Here is a 17626-nt window from a genome sequence, read left to right as displayed (position 1 = left end):
GTTAGCCAGGGTGAGCAACGCCAGCACAGGCATGCCAAGCCCAAGGAAGAAAAAAGCTTTCAGCACCTCTCTTACTGAGACAGCGAGTTGAACAGGGTGACATTTTCTCTAACAAAACCTTATCTGTTCATGTGACTTCACAGGGATCTTTAACAAAGGGCTCCAAAGTCCAAGTTCAACTGTAAGGAAGGCAAGAGATTTGACATCTAATTCCATCCTCCCAGATGAAGAGGACTCCATATCTCTCATGTAGCCACACATACAGTGAGTTCAAGTAAAAAAAGAAAACAGATTACTGCTTTGAATATAAATGAATTGGAACACATCACTATAGAATCAAAATAAAGAATTGAAAATGTGCGGTGGCAATACTAAATTAGCTATTAAAGCCGCTTAAGGAATGAGAGAACCATACAGAGTAAGATAATTAATAGAAACAATACAAGTCTCATAAGAAGCTATGATATCTTTAAAACAATTGTTAATAGTTTCAAACTATATAAACACACACACACAAACACATACTTCACAGGTTGTACCGTGGGATCTTCCAAGTAGTCAAGTGTTATTTTCTAATTATTATTCTCTCTCCAGTCATTTATGTGAGAAGATGTGTTGTTATATATTACTTCACATTAGGATGTACATAAGCTTTATATTCCATGACAGTGCTTCAAAACTTCCCTCTCCTTCTCAAAACACTGGAAACATTAGACCTTTCCAATTACGTCAACTGCAGTTCTATTCCTATGCAATAATGGTACACCACATCAATTATATAGAACTGGCCATGCACCAAATTGTATTTCTTTCACCCAGAAAAAGGCATGAAGATGAACAAAAGATTTAAACTGCTTCTTCTGTATAAAACATATTGGTATTCTCCAGCCTGTATTTAGAATTACACACACTGATTTTCTTTAAGAAAAGTGTGCTTTAAAGCTTCTTTAAAATTTTATTTCCCATTATGTTTGTGTACCTGTCATGTTTATGATCTTTATCATTTACAAGCAAGAAAAGGGAGGAAAAAGAAGTCAGACTTAAGAAATATGTCAACATTTGTAGTTCCCTGTCATTTTCTCTACTTGTTTGTAGTGATATGACTTCTGGTTAGCACCAAGTGTTTAGTGATATCATGGAAGATACAGCTTTGCCCTGTTCAGATATCTTGACATTTTTAAGTGCTGCTCCCTCTTGCTAACACAGCTGAAGAAAATCCTCCAATAAACAAGAAACATGCAGGCAGAAGCAATTTCACAAAAGAGCAGGCTGGCTACTCACTTACAGACCTATGCATCCATTTGCAGCCCATTGCTACTTGGGAAAGGTCCTGTTACATAAAAAATGTCAGCCCTGCTTACCCTTGAATATAATCCTTTTATTATTCCAGTACAGCACCGCAGAGCCCATTGCCAGAAGACAGGCAGAGTAATTGCCTATAAAGTAATAGACCTTCCTATCTTAGTATTTCAACTGGTTAGGATTTCACAGAGAAATAACAATATCCCTTGTTTTCTCACTTAAAAACCAAGTATTACCATCATGAATCAGAGGAGGACAGAAACAAAAAGGAACCTTTGTCAAATGTAAATCCAACAGCATGGGATAAAGGCTGGAAAACACAGTTATATGCCAACTATACTCACGTGTGAGGCTCTCTCAAAACCAGAAGGAAGAGTGAAGGGCCAGCACAAAAATTGGTGGACACTAGCATTTGGTATTCTTGCTGTGCATGCAGAGGTAAAAGTTCATTTTAGCATCCTCAGCCTTCCAAGTTAAGTCACATTTCTTCTTTTATTTAACTCCTTCTATCTTAAGTAAACATAGCAGGAAAACAAATATAACTTTTATTTTTAGGTCAGGGAAACTGCCTCACTAGAGTTCCAAGACCCCCAGTTGCACTGTTTGCTGCATTTTACCTAGATTTCTGATACATCAGACTTTGAAACCATTAATGTCCATCCTGACAACACTGATCTGCCAATGTGCTAATTGGAAAAGAATATGAGCCCATACCAAAACAAGGATAGAACTACTGAAGGGCCACAGAAAAAACTCTGTTAAAATCATGTGCTGGCTGTACTGAACCATCCAGCTCATGGATATCATGGATTGATACTGATTTTACTCTTCAGTTCAGTGCTTCTCCAACTAACTGTATTTGATGGGTTTTGCTACAAATGTCTGCATTTTAATTTTTCAGCATTCACATTTTTCCACAACCTCCTCTCCAACAGAATTGTTGGGTTTTTTTTTGTCCCATTTCCTTTCCACATTGTCCATAATCCACGGAGAAAAAGGTGGCTGATGGCGTTATCACAGGCAAACAGAAAGAAGCTAATGGTAACAAGCACTCCTTGCTAGGTAATTATTATAGGAGAAAGAATGCAAATGAGCCCTAATCTATCTCACACAATGGCAGAGGTCTCAGATTTGCATTAAATCTTCTGCAGTGGCTCCAGATAGGGGACTCTGCAGATAACAATGCATCTGGAACATGGGCTGCTTCCTCCACTCCTCACTCTTTATTAAATTGTGCCCCAGCAGGTACAGTTGTCCCTGAATGACTTTCCCCTCCGCCCATCATTCCTCTTTTCCCCTCAACCTTCCCTCTCCCCCGTCAGCTTTTCTGGAAGAAAAAAAAAAAAAGTTAATTGTGCTCATTTGGCTCAATCCATGTTTACAGCGAAGAAAGTGCTATTTAGTAACTGTAACAGGGGAATGAACACCAGGATATCTCAGTTCTGTTCCCACCTATGTCATTTGCTTGACTGGGGACTGTAGGGAAATAACTTTGCTTTTCCGTGCATCCACACATTAAGCAAGAAATATAGGGCTGACATTTGTAGTGGCCCAACAGACTTTCATCATTAAAAGATACTTCCTACCAAGGTATTGACATAAGGTATAAAGTAGCCACAGTTAACTGAGATGCACTAAATACATGAGGACTAACAGCGGCTGAAAGGAAATATCCTGTTTCAGATTCTGAATATTAAAAAGTAAAACAGAACTACAATCTTCAAACATGATACACAACTATTTCCAGTCTTCTGAAATCAAGAATTTGCACACCAAGCACATTAAATTTGAGTCCTAACCACTGATTTTCTTATGTCAGGTCTAGACTCCCAGGAATACCAAAAAACAAACAAACAAAATCTTACCAGTCACCAAGAGACAGCACAATGCCACACAACCAAATAGCACCACTCTCAGTTACACCTTCAGGTGCATTAATCATCCTCTGTATGTGCTCTGGAGACAGTAGCATGCTTTGTTTCTCCATCTATAAGGTTGTTAGGTTTTTTTTCCCTAACTTCCTTGATTTACCAATGCCAATACAGCCAGGCAGTTCCTCTGGAAATTGGCTATGACTCCAAGTATTTTTAAAGCCTACACAGATTTGCTAGATTGGGTAAATAGTCTTAGATTATTAAGCTATTAAAAAAATCCATTTGTCAATTTCTGGTAATAAGTAAATAAATGCAGTTATGGAAAGGGTTGGAGTTTAATGCCATAAAATAGGTTAATTTTCCAATCACCGTGGTCTTGCTAATTTCCATCTGATGGAGCAGTAGGTGGGGCAGTGACTTCTGGCAGTTACTGGACTATCCTGTGCACATCTCTAAATCACACCAACAGATTGCTGGGATCCTCATCTAACAGCAATAACGGATACAATTACCATACAGTATAGACACTTCACCTATACTTTTTTTTATAACTGGCTATTGATGGTTCTTATTTTTAAATGTTTCAGGTCTTTTCAGGTACTGAGGTTCTCTGAAAGGATGTTCTCCCATTTTGCAGTGACATTTAAGGCTCCTACCACTTGGAAGGACTGAAATGGTACGATGTTATGAATGAGCAATCTTTACATCAGAAAAAGAAAAGCTGTCTTGCACTGATTAAGTTCACTTAAAATGAGGAAGGAAACCTTCATTCATTTTGTTCATAAAGCTGCAAGCATTCTTCTGTTTGATCTGTACGATAACTTTCCATTGCTAGAAAATCTTTCATTCAGAAAATTGCAGCAATACAGTGCAGGACAGGAATATTTTAAAAGCAAGCTATGACAGGCACCAGAAGCTACAATTTCTTAAGATTTCTAATATGCTTTGTTCCAGACTTGTCACTGACCTCTAGACTACTCCTCCTCAGTGACCCATGACAATTCACTCCCATTTCTACTTATGCACAAAAGTCTTCTTCCATATTTATAGGTAGCAATAGAGTATTACAGCCTCAGATGCTCACCATCATTTAGAAGTGAGGAATTAATTACCACACCAGTGCTGGACCAGCAAAAGCAGCACAGAAGAGGAATTCAGCTGGGACAGCTCAGACCAATGTCACCATCACTGAACTGTGCTCAGCTGGCTTTGCCTGAAGCCAGCACAGCTCTCATTCAGCTGTCTCCTCCTGCATGCGCTTCCAGGGGTGTTGGGGCTGGAGGACAGACATCTTCACATGGAACTGCTGCACACATTGAGAGCCTCAGCTCACAACCTATGCCGTGTGCTTCAGAGCACTCATGTTAAGCATTAACCAGCTGGGCAGTACAGCCAAATAGCCAGTCAAATATTTACAGGGTTTTCAGAAGGTGTTAACCTCATCTTTTCAGTATAAAAGCAAGGGCCACCATTTTTCATTTTATTTTATTTAGCTGTTTCACATACCCAGAAGTTGTACTTCTTTGGGACTTGTAACAAAAAATTGTTAAAAAAAAAACCAGAAAGCCTAATAGGGATTCAATGCATACCATAAACAACAGACCTGCATTGCAGTTGCACAGATAGAATAGCAGGCTGCATTCCTAAAGAGGATAAGAAGCAAAACCCAGCTTCTGAAGCCAGTGACCACACCTTCACCTGAACAGTAGTTTTTCCTTCACAAGTTTGATTCCAGTTCATTTCAAGGTAAAGGCAAAAATTGCCAGTGCACTTGCAAGGATCTCAGCAGCCTTTCCCCGTACTACTCTTCAGAAGCTTTTTTGAGAGGTTCCCTCCACAGCAGCACTCTCATCTCACTTAAGAACACAAGACCTTTTACACTGCTGAACTAGGGAACTGCCAGCTCCTTTTGAGGTGAAGGCATTGACACTTGAATGACGGTGGGAAGTGGGCTGTGTTACACAAGGGCTCGGGGAGGGGGAGAGTGAGGTAGCACATGATTTACTTGCCAGCATCCTATCATCAAGTCACATCAAGCCTACCAGCAGAACTCCTCCAGTTCAAACAAACACAGTAACCTTACCATGTGATGAATTTCTAAGGGTTTTTGCCTTTGAGGTGATTCTGACAACAAACTACTGTTTCGAGTTGTATTTTAAAAAGGATCTTTATGTGTTATGTTTATAAGTTAATTTCAAGCTGAAGAGTGGATATTTGAGCTAATTCAATATAGCCCAGCACTGACTTCAGCATTCCAGAGATTTGTCTCTTCACAAATGTGCATTCCTTTTGTCGTCCACTTAGTAGACAGCTCCATTGGTATTTGCAGTTACAGCCCTGCATTGCCATGCACTTTGCAGCACATCAGCAGCTCATACAGCTTTCCAAAATAGATGCTGGGGAACATGGCAGGGGCACACAGGCACCACTGAGGACAGATCTTTTGAACAAGGGTAAGCAAGTTTACTTCAGCTTAACAGCCAGTGACAGGTGGGCCTCCACCCTCCACCTGAGTGAAAGACACAGGTACCACCTCCCTGGAGTATTTCTGCCTGTAAGCTGTAGGTTGGAAGACAGCTGCTGACAGCTATGGGGCTATGCTAGCAGTTTCCAGGCAGGATCATCTTGCTTCCTTTCTAGAAGGGCCACTCTCCTAAAGCCACACACAGGTTTTGCTTCCTTGCTGTGCTTGTGTAAAGCCTGCTGTCTGCAAGGAAAAATATCAACATCCTAAGTATGACAGTTAGTAAACACTGAACTAGTGCACACTGAGATCTAAAAGGAACGTTCCTGTTTTTAAATGGTATACCTACTTCTAATCTGATTTCATCTACATTCTGAATTGGCCACAGAATACAGACACACAGCTACTGCACTCCACAGCTGGTAGCAAACCACAATCCCCATCCAAACCACATGTGCCAGAGACCAAATAGTCTGCATTTTGCTTACTGCTAATAAAATGGCTTCACTTCATTAAAAGAAGCTTATCATTTTATCTACTCACTCTGATTAATTAACCTCTGGTTAAAGTAAATGAACACTTGATTTGAGAATTCTATTAATGTGACACTGGTGAACCACTTGTATACTTCCATCGTTCTCCTTTGATTCTCCATTCTCCCTGTACCAATAGTACCTTACTGGGCCCTTTGGCTTGTCAGCCCCCAGTAGACTTCAGGCATACCACAAATGCTCTTAAGGTAAGTGAAAAAGAAAAGGTCCCACAACCCAAAATCTTATCCAAGGCTCAATTTCCTTGCTGAAATGTATGGATTAATAAACTCCTGCTTCTCACTGTTATGACCACAGGCTTTGGAAAGAAGAAAGAGCCAGGTAAACATTGAGAGCTGCGAGAAACAAGGGGGAAAAAACAGCACCATCAGTCCACACAATTAATTTGTCTTTCCTGAATAAAACACAGCTTTAAAAAATGATGCAGAAATGGCAGTCAGTTCCATCCATATCCTCGACTTTCTTAGAGAGCAAAGAACTTTCTCCCAAGCCAAATACTATGTACAGTATAGGAATAAAGACAGATTCTGCTACACTTTATGCCTACAGATTTTACAGTTGCACACTACCGCCAAATTCTCAATTTCTAGCAGCAAAAGCTTATGTTACTCTTCTTTAGCCAAGTGTCTGAAGATTGAAATTAGAGAGCTGCTCATTTTGCTGGCAAACAGTGTTTTACTTCATATGCCTCATTTCTGCCTCTATTCAATTGATTTTATGAATACTTGAAAGTTCCTGAGAAGATAAAAACCTTCCCTTTTTCCCCTTTCTCTGACTAAAAAGAGAGCATCCTTTCTTTTTCAAAAACGCTCATGGAGAGGATGGAAAGATCATTAGGCCTAAAACCATAACAGGTTCCTGGTTTGAGGGAGGGGTAGATCAAAAAGCCTGGTTCACCTAAAGACACAGGTCTCACTTCCTGCTCCATATCAAGGAAAACTATACCTAAAATAGTACCGAAATTACTGAAAACCATGGCTTCTCTCAAGAGAAGAGCATGCTTTACAGCTGATAACCTAAACATAAGCCTGATACTCACAGTCCAACCAGACAGCCCTGCATGTGAGAAGGCACCAAGGAGAAGTCTGGTTTGCATCACATACAGTGCACTAACTTACTAGGAGTCACTGATGCAGTTCATCTGGCTTTCAAGGCCATCAGCACCAGACCCAGACATTTCAGAAGAACTTCCCAGTGCAAGTTTACTCAGTTCAGATTGGTACAGGCTTTCTAGACAAAATTTCCTTATCACACACGGCTTCCCACTGACTTGCCTTACATCTGACAAGACTCTAGTACAGTGGAGCTCCAGGCAGAGCAGGGATACCCCTTCACAGCCCTGGCAACCACTGTTGTACAGCAGGAGGTGTGCTGCAGCTGGTCCCCACAAGCATCCCACTAGCCCAGCAAGAAAGAAGTTCTCTACAGTTCTGAAACTTTGTGCGTTTAAAACTGATATTTTACTTTTTTTTTTTTTTTAAAGATTTCTCATTCAGTGGTTGTACTCAAAGCTTCTCAAAGGATTTGGGGAAAAAAGGAGAGGGGAGGGGACTTGAAATAAATATCTTGTTGAAAAGCTCTATGCAGGCTTAAGAGTTATGACCTTGATTTATATATGAAAAGAGAAATACAAACAAAGAGGGTAAGTTTCCCACAGGTGGGTGGGTTGTTAGAGGCACACTGCTAACAGCCAGCCCAGCCACCTGAAATGCTAGCTGGCAGCAGTGTCACCTTTCCTTTGGAGATGGCTCAGGTTGATACAAATGAGAGGGCAAAAAAAAAAAAGGGGGGGGGACAGGGAGAAGAATAAGGAGGACAAAAGTTCTTTCAAAATCAGCATACGATTTCTGAAACCATCCAAATTGAGATATGGCTGCTCTTTCAAGGAACACAAACCTGAAAACAATCTCTGCACACATCTAGTTAAAGACAGGGAGGGAAGCCCAGCATTAAGTGCAGTGAAGATGTACCAATCTGCAGGCCTCCAGTCAACCTGATCCGCTGCTGCCCTGTCCCTGCCCTCTCTTCTGTTCCCATTCTACACTGGGATCGGGGCAGGAGCCTCCCTGTCCCCACCTTTCCTGCCTCTCCTCTGGTGTGACACAGGCAACAATTTCCTTTGGCTTGGGTTCTCCAATGTCACTGTCACAGCAGACTTTCCTCCCCTTGCCTTTCACTGCTTGAAAGGTGAAAGGCAAAGGGACTAAACAGCATGAATTTCTTGGGTGCGAGCTGCTGCAGGAGCCCCAGAGGGGACACCATGCTACATGGGGATGGTCTCCCTCACACTGCTGTCACAGAAAGGAGAGCAAGGGCAGTATGCCTGACAGTGTGACTCAGGAACTGCATGCTGGGGAGCAGCAGGTGAGGACTCCCCTCCAAATTCCCAGTGTTGTGAGAGGGAAAAACAGCTATCTCAAGCTGAAGAGAAGAAGCAACAGAGAGGTTGCACAACAGCCCAACAAATAGAATAGAGGCACTTGCCTCTGCTGCAAATCACTGTGCGAGGCGTGTGCTGGGTAGGAGGCAGCAGCAGCAGCTGATGCCCAGGGTCCTGCAAAGCAGCTTGCGGAGTCTTGGCTTCCCTCAGCCCCAAGCCCAGGGAATTTGAAGGCATTCAGTAACTGTACAAAAACTCAGCTGGAGCTACAAATCTTAACAACAGCTTTCCTTCGCACCTGCAGTTCAGCCAAGGCTCCCATGTCTCAGTGTGCCCCAAGACTGTGCATTTCAAAAGAGTTTTACAGAGCCCTTCGCTTGTCTAGGAGAAAATGGGTTCAAAAAGCCACCAGGCAGCTTCTGTGGGTTCCTCCTTACAACACTGCAGTGGCAGAGGCAATGCCTGCCTGTGACAGCACAGTTGGCTGCATTATTTAGTCTGGCACCGAGGAGAAAAGCTATCAACCATTTTTAAGTTAAATTCATTGAACCAGCTGAGGACCAACGATTGCCATTTCTGAAGTGAAAGAAGAGGAGTGTAAACAGCCTTTCCATAGTAACAAAGATTAGCAGCCTGGAGTCTGACACTCCTCCTGCATTAAAAGATAGAAGACAAAGCGATAGACAGGTAATTACACAGACGGGGCCCTGGGGAAATTGCAAACTCCTTGAGAACCCTTTAGCTGGTCTGTATGTTTCTCCTTGTCTCCATTTCAGCTGAAGGTCTCCAAGAAACATTTGCCCATTAGGTCATTAGCTTTAATTGCAGAAGGTAGTCAGGCAGCTGGTGGCGGCCATTCAATAAAGACTTAGTTTGGCTTTACACCATCAAGAATGAGATGGAGAAAGAGAAAGAGCATCCCGAGGCACATTACCTGTCTGCAGCTTATCCTTTATAAGTTAGTGTACTTAGTCTGAGGCATCTGACAAATGAACTCTGACAAATCTCACTGGTGCAATTTAAGACATTATTGCATTGCAATGTCTCCCCAAGCCCCTCACAAAGGTTAGTACCGCCGAGAAAATCTGGAAGAAAAATGTACATCATGCATTGGCCTCCCATATTCCCAAACTAGACAAGTTAGCATAAGCCCCCTTTCAGTGCTATGCAAAAGTATTAAGCTGAACTGCACCAGCTGATGTCTAAACAGGAGACACTGCCTCCACTACAAGAAGAATTTTCTCTAACACAAAATTGCAATGGAAAGCAACATCCTGAAGCACCACATTCAGTTCCTGAGCAAATAACCTGAACACAGATGTTTGCTACCAAAGCATACATGCAATTTGTCCAGCAACTTACTCCAGTCTGCTCAAGCACCTCATTCTGCTCTATGATTCTTGTAAGTAAGCTTCTCTCTTTTGTATAAGATGACAAATTTTGTGGTAGGAACGATGCAGATCATACACCATCAGATATAACTACAACATTTAATTGCTTAGAAGGTACTACAAAGAACATGCTGCACTTGAACTCTCACCTAACAGGTTTTTCACTTCTCCCCAAAACAAAGCCTGGAGAGGTGGGGAACTGCAGAATGTCTCCAACTCTTCACAAAACATTCAGATATGGAGCTGATGTTCCAGCTGGTTTATGTCTTATCTACCAGCAGTACAAACAGCCATGAAACCACTGAAAACCTCAGAAGAGACTGGTTAAAAAAAAATAACAATAGAAGGAAAACGTTATGAGACACCATTGTTCAACTCTGCTCCTCTACACCTAACTCACTGTCTTCTCGTCTAAGCTGACAGTCAGAATAAGATTCAACCAGTCAGCAGTATAACAGTTACATTATCTACTATTTCCTTGCAAGCATTTAAAATGCATCTCCTCTTCCAATTTTTGCAGGGACTGTATCCTGCACCCAGAAGTGGACCAAGAAGTGTGCAAAGCTTCTGTTTGCATGAGACTGTTAAAGACAGCAGAAGGGCAATCCTGTGTTAAACAAGAGACTTGTCTCAGCTCTACATAGACAAGCTGCTTCCCTTGTTTCCAGGAAGAACCAAGCAAGCAAGTCACCTCAGAGAACACATCATTACCTCTTACCTTTCTGAAGAGGCCGCCGCCAATTAAAACATTCCTGGAGCTTCAAATTCAGCAAGGAGAAGGGGAGGAGGAGCCAGAAGGAAGGAGCAGGGTGTTGTTTTCCTCCTCAGCACAATGGTATTTCCTAAATTAAAAAATAATAATAATAATAAAACAAAAATATTAGGGGTTTTTTTGTTTGTTAAGACGCTACAGATTACAATTCCTTGGACAAACTACCGTGCCTCTTCTTCTCCAGTCCCAAAGCATCTGCTTGAGCTGTCCTGTCTCCTCCTATCATCGCCATATGAAAGCATGGATATGAAGGCTGAGTCAGCTACTACTAAGAAAAAGGTAAGAATGGAAGTGGATTCACCCATACTAGAATGGGATAAGAAGTCCCCTCTATAAATATTTTTGAGCCCTCATTCTATCTAAAGTAGAAAATAAGCTTCAGTCAAGCTCACTCCCACATCTCTAAAGATTCAAATGAACAGTTTTTACTATCAAAATAGTTGTCAAAAGGCATATTCCAACTTGCATGCTCAACATACAGGCATACACTGACATTCAAGTGCTTATGAATTATGAGATGTGCAACCAGTCATCATTTCTGTTTCTTCTTCTTAAAGTAACTCTTCCTCCTCAAAATAACTTACTGTCCTAAAACAACATCAAGTCTGGAAATTTTGAATCTTTCAATTAAAAAAAAAAGCCAAAAGGATTGGAAAGGAAACAAAACAGCCTTCTCGCGAAGAAAGATAACATCTAGAAATCCATTTTTCTCCTGCCTCGCTGCCATAAACCACAATCCCATACCTCAGACCATATCTCAGACACTCTTTACCCCACTCTGACCACGAATTTAAGGAAACTTACAGATACACAGAATTAATGGGCCCCTCCCTACCTCCAGTACCTGCCTCTGATAAAAGGCAGGCAAATCAAGTGGAAGGATGCATGCAAGCCATTAATGTATCTGAGGAAATGGCAATCCACTCACAGTTTTCCACAGGGAATGAACAAAGAGAAATGCATCCAGTCTGTTCTCCGTCACATTTTGTTAGCTCATACTCACACAGAAAACTCTACCCTTTTCTGTCCCACAGAAAATCCAAATGCGAGTCCTCAAAACATCAAAAAGAGTTTATGCCACATTCCTACACACCTCTCCATCCCTCAGAAGACAATTATCCCACTTGTACAGCACAGATCCTGGTCTTCCCCAGAGCGATTCTGCACAAGGGGCCACACAGATGCAGAAAAAAAGAAAATGCAGAACTTCCAGAAAAAAACATCTCCCTCCAAGACGACCACGTCTGTCCAATTCCAAATGGCCACAGTTCCTACATTTCTCTAGGGGACAACAGCTCTGCTCTTCTCTCCTCCTGTCAGCAAGACTTAAAGCTGCAAGAATAATTCTGTCCAGATTCCCCTCTAGATAGGCGATGATTTAAAGAATTCATGAACAGTGGCAGTGTAAATAAACAATGAAAAACTAAGTAAAGATCACAGGAAAAAAAATAAAAATACAGGAATAACGTGCACTAAGGAGAAAAAGAATGAGATTAGCAACTCAAAGCCTCTTCTGTTTTATTATACTCGCCACAGATAGGTCTTGCAACATCCAGCAATGCAGAAGGGAACCTGACATATTTACCTGCTCAAAGCTCTGCCTTCCCAGCCCATTTCCCTGAAGGAAAATCTTCCCACACAGGCTAATTCCATCTCGTTCCTGTCCTACATCCCTCCTAGGCATCCCTACCCTTGACAGGCTTCGTCATCCTTTGTGCATAAACAGGAGCCCACAGCAGCAGTGCTCAGACCATGACCTTTCTTCAAGAGGGGGCAGTGTGCTCCAGCCCTCCGTGGGAAGGCATGGCAAGAAGTGATTCTCAGTGAGCTGCTCCCAGCATCCTCCCATGCAACACTGGCAGAGCAGCTCCACACAGACCAGGTCACTACAGCCCCCAAACACCCTCTAGTTTTCTATCTAGTTTGCATCATTTCCTTTTCACTGTTAAATCAAAAGGATGCTTTAGGAAATGCTTTTCTCTCTTCCAAGAGAGATCCCAACACTAGTCAGGTAAAGTCTGCTAGGAGTTGATAGATTCGTTACATTTCAAGTGCTTAATATTTTTACACTTTAATCCTCATACTGCTGAGGGGAAAAATTTAAGTCAATGTACAAGCCTTGGAGGAAGCATATTTTTAGTCAGACATAAAATCAAGGTGACAAAAAAAGGTGGCTAAGTGCAAAACTCTGAAGTTTATTAGCAGCACCCTCAGAAAGATGGAAATCTGTCACAAGCACCACTTAGTGATGTAGTTTTGACTCAGGCATCACTCTTCTCAAAGAAAGTGAAACTGTTCTGTTCTCAGATCCTCAGGCAATGAAAATATGAAGTAAAATAAAGTGAAGTAACGCATTACTTAAAAGTCAAAATCTAATTGGAGAAACCTAGCAAAATGGTTTACTGTACCATGAGACTTGACTAAGTTTCTGGCAGAACCAGATATAATCTGTATAAGGAAAATGTCAAAATGTTTTGGGTATACAGCTAGCATGAAAAGGAAACAAACATAAAACTGGAAAACACGGCATGGAACCCAACAAATCATTGACATCAACAGTAGATAAGCAAAGAGGCATATGTTAAGACAAACACCCTCATATGGAGTGTGAGTCAACTCCTACAGCAGATTCAGCCAAGATGCTTTCTTACATCTAGCTTAATAAAAACAACCCTCAATTCCCCCAGCCAGAGATGGCTTCTCACTGTACTTACGCCACAAGTCATGATTCCAAGCAATACTCGAACCCAAGGTTAAAACTGGACCAGCTGTTCTGAAATACTAATTTGACTAAAAATTAACCCTTTTTCCAAAGGATTGTTGCCAAATTCGTTCCTTTTGGTACAACATAGAAATGTGCTTTCCAGATATTCACTAGAGCTAGTGCACTTTTCACAAGTAAAATGATCGTTCATCAAGATCTAAGCCTTAATCTAAATTCAGAAAATAACGAGTTTTGGGAAGGTAGCTCCCCTCACTTCCAGCCTGGACCATAGGGCTGGTGAAGAGCTCGCTCCCCAGTTGGAGATAATGGCAGTTGGGGCACTGGCCCGCTAAAGGGATATCCCATGGGACAGCCAGCCTAGATCACATTCGGTATTGTTGGATTTCCTAGTTCTCTTACACCTATTAGCTCTGCCACAAGAACTAGAGAACAGAATTAGATCAGAGCTTCTTAGATATATAACAGCAACCCTCTCTCACGCCAAAGTGCACATTGTATTATAAGGCAAAGCAGGGTTAAAAAAAATAAAATAGTAGATCATCACCAGCTTGCACACTTCAGAGGGACAAAAACCAGTCTGCTCTAGGTTCTTCAGTCTTCATTTTCCAAGTGGCTACTTTCCTTCAGGTAAAATACATGCTCACTCAGTGTGCACTAACAGAAATAGGTCAAGTTTCTAACAGTAACATTTTTTGTGTTATTTCTTCTGTTTATTTTTTCAACTTCTTGTTCCAGGCTTCAACTAATACAATAACCATTCCATGAATATCTACTGAGGAAGAAGTAATCTCCATTTCTTCTTGTGGAAAATAAACAAGTTAAGAATAAAAGATAAAAATACTCTTTACCACTATGATGAAATTCTTGCTCAACCTCAGTTATAATGTCCCTTAGAACAGTGCTGTATGTCACGCAGCAACCTTCAGCCCTGATGGCACTGGGCATGTGCTTCCAGGGGCCACACTATCTGTGTCTGCTTGAGTGTCCTTTGAGCCTTCCCCCCACCCCTTCTAGCTCTTGATGCTAGACCCTAACCCATGGTTCGAAACCAAGAGCCTCAGTCCTTCAAGATGAGTTCCCTTCTCTGATCTTTCTTTTAATATCTAGAAAGAAGGCAGAAGCAGTGTGAAATAACTCCCACACAACATCACACTTGCCTACAGCAACAGAGACTAAGCAAGAAATTAAGAATTCTCATTCAGCTACAGATGAAATAAAAGCATATCCCTATTTTATGTACACACACCTGTGCCTGTACACACAGAATAGGGTAAACATCCCAACCCGGACTGGGAGTATTTGTGAAGGAACAAATTTCTTCAGATACCAGTATTATTTCCCCAGGATGATATCTGCACTTACGCTCCCTCTCACTTTCACATCTATTACAAATATTCAAAAAAAGTCATGAAAAATATTACAGGAGAAGTATAGCCCAAAGGATAAAAAAACCATGGTAAACATGAATCAAAACACAGATCTCAAGCTTGCTTTTGACTTGCCCAGGTATTATTAAAGCTATGGGATTCAAGCTGGACATCAACAGATGCCCAAGTATAAAGATTGTATTTTATTCATACAGAATACAGCTCCTAAACAACAACCACACTTCTTATTAAATTCAAACAAGTTTCATTTAAATGTATTAAACATCCACATTTTTATTTAGAGGAGTGGACACAATCCATTTTGCAGCTTAAATATACACAGATATTTTGTGTCATGAAAAAAGAAACCATCAAAAACGGTCCTTGTGAAAATTTGTCCTTGTGAAAAATTAAGTTTACAAAAGCATTATTCACATAAATGCACTTAGGTAACACACTTATGAAAACAAATCAAACTATACATGACTTTTAATTATCAGTCTTCAAATGCCACGACCACCAATACTGAAAATACCAACACAACTTTTTAACCACTAACAAAAGGTACACACTCAGCACTAGAAAATCTTACTCTAAGTGTTTTATAGGCAAACACCAACCCCAGCACACCCGAGCACAAGGGAAGACGCTCATCACTTTAAAAATCTGCCCCCTTAGCAAGAAACAAGGAGAGGAAAAATCATTTTACAAAACATTTATTTTTCCCCTTCAAGGTAGAATGAGAAAGCAGCAACCCTTTGGAAGATACGCTGCTCAGCCCACAAAGCGACTGAGGTGACAAGACACTGATAACCCAGCCCAAATAGCTCTGTTTCTGAAGGACTCAGGACCCAGAGCACAAGGCCAAGGCCAGGCGGGCAGCCAGGGCCAATCTCACAGCTTCCTGTTCATCCACACAGATTTCTTGCAATCTGCTGTGAGCTCCATTTCCCACTTATCTGTCCTATTCTCAATTAAAAGGAGGATACATTTCATGCTGAAAATAGGTTGTTGTTTTTTTTTTTTGAAGATTCAATCATTTAGCCTATTAAACTCAAGCCTGTAATATGGGTGTTATTTCTTAAAAACATACAGTAAATGCATTAAATTATTGATAGTCATTAAACAGGAAAAAAAAATTTTAAACAGCTCTCAGCTTGTATAAATGCATTAATGCAGTTTCCACTTGCACATCTCACTGGGTTGCTATCACATAGCACAGAGCAAAGAGTACAAATCCTGAAGGCATGAATTCATTTTCCCCTGATGCAGAGTAAAAATATTCTTGGCAATGGGAGAGAGGCCAAAACACAAAGCAGAAGGGCTGAAAGGAAGCTTCTGTCTTTGGCAGTGAACAGGCAGCAACACTCTCAGGGACCAAGGCCCGTACCCACCCCATTTGGGGTGGATCTCCTCCTGCAGCACCAGCCTAGCATGGCCATCGCCACCCCCACAGTGCTCACAGACACGACTGTGACCTGAAATCCATGTTGATTTGGGGACATACAGGGGTAAAAGGAGCACTAAGGTCAACGGCAACACCTCCAGCAACTTCACAGAGATGAAGCCTTCACTCCCAAGTTGCTCGCCAGTGAGCGATCCTGTAAAATAGATAATGTGCAGAACAGCCTGGCTGTCACTGAACTGACAGCTGGAGCTCAGAAAGTGACTGAGACTCAGACAGTCTCTTGAAGCTATTGTGAACCTTTACCGGGACGAGTTATGACTAGACCTAATGCTTTTATCAGCTCAGAGTGACTCATGCCCATGTGTGAACACAGAGCCCAATGCCAGTTGGTGGCACCTCACTGGGCTGTGACATGATGATGGATGGTGGGGAAGTACAGTCCTGTTCTTGTCCATTTTAGGGACAGACTGAGAGCTGGTCTTACAAAGGTGCTCTCTCTCAGCTTTTATCCTCCCCAACTTTATTGAAGTTCACTAGTTTCAAATGCAGCAAAGAGGGAATGCCGTGTCTGAGTGTAGCACACAAGGACTTACCCAACCCATTCTGAAGCAGCTGCTGCACAAAAGGCACAGCTGCTTCTGGAACCCAAATTAACCTGATTTAAAGAAACTTGCCTCCACTGCAATGAGCTGTGGCAGTGCTGCAGGATGCAGACACGGTGCCCAAGGGATACCCCAATCCCACCTCAGAGATAACCATGGAAGCTTCCAGAGGATTCTACTCGCCAGGAGGGCAACAACCCTCTTGGAGCATCTCTGCACAAGCACAAATATCATTAAAAGAAGCATGGAAAGAATCTCCTTCTGCTCCCAAATCCAAGTCCTATGGAGTTTTTCTTTCCTGAAATTTATTCAAGAATGCAGCGAGCTGAGCAACCAGATAATGCCAAATGTTGATACCAAAGTAGCCAGGAAAGCTGCTGTCAATTGAAAACGTTGTCAAGTCTGCCTGTTTACAGTCAGCTTTGTTACAAAATATAATGGCATTTACTTCCAACCATCATTAGATTAGATCTACATGTAAAAGGTTTCCTTTAGGAATATGTTCCTACCTCATTATACAGAGCCCCAAGGAAGGAAATAGCAGCATTAAAATAATAACACATGAGCTACTACATCAGTGAATTGATTTTCTGATACATCAACAAATGAAGTAACTCCCAATCAATCCCAGTGTAACAGTAATCCTTATTTGCACCCAGCCCTGTAGGAGGTAGCAGCTCACACAACCCACATGGCACCCAACAGCTTCACATTTCCACATCAGACCAGGAGCAGGCCCTGCCCAGTCAAGCAGATGCTCACCCACCCTGTGAGGGCATGACCGTGGGGG

At 41.7% G+C, this 17626-nt stretch overlaps 1 protein-coding gene across 4 annotated transcripts in view; it reads right to left on the bottom strand.

The window, feature by feature from the left end:
• Positions 1-17626, bottom strand: part of ZMIZ1 (zinc finger MIZ-type containing 1) — a 325535-nt gene that overhangs the window by 268460 nt on the left and 39449 nt on the right. For all 4 annotated transcript variants that reach the window (XM_065746678.1, XM_065746680.1, XM_065746679.1 and 1 more), the window contains exon 2: positions 10681-10804. The gene's annotated coding sequence lies outside the window, so the exon portion shown is untranslated. The remainder of the gene's footprint in view (positions 1-10680; positions 10805-17626) is intronic.

Source organism: Cyrtonyx montezumae, unplaced genomic scaffold (assembly GCF_038088225.1).
Source record: "Cyrtonyx montezumae isolate F1298 unplaced genomic scaffold, pur_monq_1.0 scaffold_4, whole genome shotgun sequence".
In the NCBI taxonomy this organism is placed as follows: Eukaryota; Metazoa; Chordata; class Aves; order Galliformes; family Odontophoridae; genus Cyrtonyx; species Cyrtonyx montezumae.
Note: the sequence above shows the minus strand (reverse complement) of the source record. Positions and strands in the feature narration are given on the sequence as shown.